We start from the raw sequence: 4,162 nt of genomic DNA, 5'->3' as shown, positions 1-4,162 counted from the left end.
CCAGCGAGATGCACCTGGTGCACAGGTAACAGCCCAGCTTATAGACTGAGACAGACTAGGAAGAAGGAAGAGGCCGTCCACTTCTCAAAGAATTGGCCAGGGAAAACCTTATGAGATTCTGTGCTAGCCATCTCTTAATAGTCATTTCTCACAGTGTAGTGAATAGTAGCATGAATGATCCAAAAAATCATTTATACCTGTGAGACAGAAGCCCCTAAACATTTATACTGAAATGGTTTGTAATAAGTGGCCAGGCTTGAACTCATCTTGTTTGTGACTTTTGAGATGCAGTAGATTTCTCTTCCTAATGATGTGTTAGGAATTCTGCTGGCATAGTGGCTAAAGCATTTGGCTGCTAACCTGAAGGTCAGTGGTTTGGACCCACTAGCTGCTCCACAAGAGAAAGAGGAGGCAGAGCACTTCCATAAAGATTTACAGCCTTGGAAACTCTATAGGACAGTTCTACTGTGTCCTTTAGGGTTGTTCTGAGTCGGGATTGACTTGATGGCAGTAGTTTTTTTTTTTTTTTTTTTTTTTTTAATGATATGTTGCTCAAGCTAATAGTAAAATACAAGTACTGTGTTTTAACTCCTCCACTTCCTAGTTACTTGACCTTGGGAAAGCTATTTAGTGTTTCAGAGCCTCAGTTTCCTTAGCTATAGAATAGAGATCAAAATGTCTTTTTGATTTACCATGGGTAATTAAAGAAGATAAGAGAGTTCAGATTCAATAAGTGTATTCTTTTAACTTTTCCCTTTTATATTACACAGGATATTCAAGAACTTGAGTGGTAAAGTGGTATGACCTGCCATCATTTAGGGATCCTAGGTCAGAGTTCTTATTACCCAGAACATTCATAGAATCAGTAAATGATGGTAGCTAGTGCACAGAGCAGATAATTTGCATGCTGATAAATGAGATGATGCTTAGTAATTTTTTTCATGAATTGTTATTTGAAATCCAATTTATGTTTGCTCTCTTGACCAGCTAAGAGAATGCACTCCATAAATATCCTTGATTTGCTGATCCTTCAGTGACAGCAAGGAGCACGCCAGCATTATATTTTGGAAAACTTTCACATAGCACTTTACATTAAATTAAATTAGATGAGGTAATATATGTGAAGAACCCTTTGTAAACTGTGAAGTGGTATATAAATATAACTTAGTTTTTAAAGTATTTCAATTACTCATTTTATGGAATTGCCAGTATTTTAGGGATGAGGAAGCTGAGGCTCTGATGTATTTAAAGGACTAGCAGTCTGCTAGGCTCCAGAATTCATGATTTTTTTTCTTCCTGTCATGTTTAGTTAATCTAGTAAGCCCCATTTAGATTGGATTGTTAATCAGAGAACCTTTGTCCATTCCCAGGAGCCTTTCAAGTGAGCTCTGATGATTCCTTTGGACCCAGTGGATTTTCTGCAGAAATCCTTTACCATCTAGTACTTCTTTCCTCGAAAATGTGTTAAGATACCCAAGATAGAACTCTGAGCTGAGCTTAATATAAAAAGCTATACCAAAAAAAAAAAAAAAAATTCACTACCATTGAGTCCTTCTGACTCATAGTGGCCCCTCCTTGGGTTTCTGAGGCAGTATCTCTACGGAAATAGGTTGCCCAGTCTTCCTTCCGAGGAGCGGCTGGTGGGTTTGAACCACCAGCCTTCTGGTTAGCAGTCAAATGCCTTAGCACTAGTGATAATGAGATTGCTTAGAAAAAGAGTATAGATTGGCTAGAGGAACTCAACCGTGACAGATAAATATTCCTACTCATAGCTATGTATAGGCAATATGGGCCTGTTTTTAATTTTTAAATAAAGTATATACTACTGAGTGGTGATCTACAGTTTGAAAAACACTAAACAAAAGTAATGTGGGATTGTGTATGTGTGTGTGTAGTTGTATAGATAACCAGCGAGAAGCAAAAGTGTGCTAAGGTCCTGTTTGTTCTAAACAATCAGAACACTGTTTAACTTTGAGCTTTGTTAGAAAAATATTTAAGTCTAAGGCTGGCGGTTCAAACCCACCAGCAACTCCTCAGAAGGAAGATTGGGTGATCTACTTCCATAGTGATACCACCTCAGAACCCCAAGGAAGGGTGACTATGAGTTGGATCCAGCTCAACGGCAGTGAGTTTGTTTGTTTGTTTGTTTGTTGAGGAGTATGTTAAAAGAAAGAATTTAAAGGAAAGTCAGATAAATTAATATGAACAGACTATATAACTTCCAAGCATGAGGACAAAAGAAAGATAGTAAAAAAAAAAAAAAATCTGTTGATCCAAAATATGCAGAAAAAGATAAAAAGAATACAATAGGGCAAATAAAAAACACACAATAAGATGGAAGAAATGAGTATAGCTGTATCAAAGATACAATAAATGTAAATAAGTTACACTAACTCATTAAGAGAGTCTCAGATTGGGTTTAAATTTTTTCAGCAGTGCTACTTGCAAAACCCACATTTGAAGTGACCCCCCCACACACACACACACACTCACAAGACCAAACTCACTGTCATCAAGTCAATTCTGACTCATACCAACCCCCATTGGGTTTCCAAGGCTGACAATCTTTATGGAAGCAGACTGTCTCATCTTTCTTCTGTGGAGCAGCTAGTGGGTTCAAACCACCAACCTTTTGGTTAACATTCCAAGTGCCTTAACACCACCACAGCTCCTTTAAAGTGACATGGGAAGGTTGAAAACAGGGACAGACATGTACCAACCACAAAGAAACTGGTGAGGCAGCATTAATGTCAGAAAAAATATAATTTAAGGCACTTTTGCATTAAAACAGTAGACATTTAACACTGATGAAAAAGAAAAAAAAAACATTAGAGTCATGAACCATGACTCTACCAAGTCATACCAAGAAGACAATCATGAATTCTATTCACCTAACAACATAATATTGAAATATATAAAGCAAAAACTAATTGGATTATAAAGAGAAATTAACAATCCATAATAATAATTGGAGAATTTTTTGATACTTTTGTCAGAAATTGGTTAAGCAAAATTAATTTACAAAATAGTATAAGGATATAAAGGATTTAAGATTTAAATGAGGTGGAAGGGAGAGAATCTTTAGTTCTAATTACTTAGTCCAAATTTTCTATCCAAAAAGTTATTTATTTAGGTTTCATTTCCTAAAAGAGTAGAAAGTTCACAAATGTGTAACAGCTCAGGAAAAAATCCAACTTGTAATGACTACTAGAAGACTTTTGTTTGGCCTGCAGTATGATATTGATGACAACACCTAAATCTGAAAGTATTTCTCAGTTTCTATTCATATCAAAACTATGGTTTTACACTGATGCTCAGAGTTTTTCTGTCAACATTTATAATCCCAGGAAAGTGGTATTCTTGAGAAGAATATATAATTAAATACAGCAAGTATTCTTATTTTGCAGAGAATACTTCCCTTTCTATGCTCTGCGGGACTGAGTTATTACACCTGAAACCACTATTTGGAACTCCCATTTTAAAAGTTTTATAGTGTATATACGGCTTAAAAAATGTCACAACTAACACATTCAGATAAATATGCCCTTCAGAGTTACTCTAGGGGAGGTGTTCACTCATAGTACTAACACAACTCAAGATACAATATTTAGTGAATTTTAAGAGACACATTTTTTTTTTCATATTTTAAGATTTCTGAAATTGAGATGAGTCTTAACAGTTGATGGCATCTTAGTATCACTTTTGACCAGGTGGCATTTGTGACATAATAGTCGTCCAGCATGCATAGTTAATATCAGAAGCTCTGGGATCTTTGTGCACAAGAGTTAAAGGCAGCAAAGGTAAATACTATTACATATACAATCCTGCAAAAACAGTAATAAACAATAATCTACAAGTGGATACATCGGTAGACAAGTAAGCTGAATAGGTGAGTAGGACTATACCCACTAGTATATACAGATTTGGCAGAAGATATTTCTACATATGTATTGTGTTTGCTGCAAATATATCCATATTTATAGTAGAGCATAGAGGGGGCAAAGCTATGAAAACTTCTTAGCTATAACCAAATACCTTAAAGGAATGAATCACTGGGCTTGGGGACTTAGGACTATAGTCTTGGGGGACATCTAGGTCAATTGGCATAAAATAGTACACAAAGATAGTGTTGCATTCCTACTTTGGTGATAGCAACTAGGTT

Source organism: Orycteropus afer, unplaced genomic scaffold, assembly GCF_000298275.1.
Source record: "Orycteropus afer afer isolate SDZICR_OR568_19922 unplaced genomic scaffold, OryAfe1.0 scaffold00336, whole genome shotgun sequence".
Classification (NCBI taxonomy): domain Eukaryota; kingdom Metazoa; phylum Chordata; class Mammalia; order Tubulidentata; family Orycteropodidae; genus Orycteropus; species Orycteropus afer.
The sequence above is the reverse complement of the archived record's forward strand: the minus strand, read 5'-3'. Positions refer to the sequence as shown.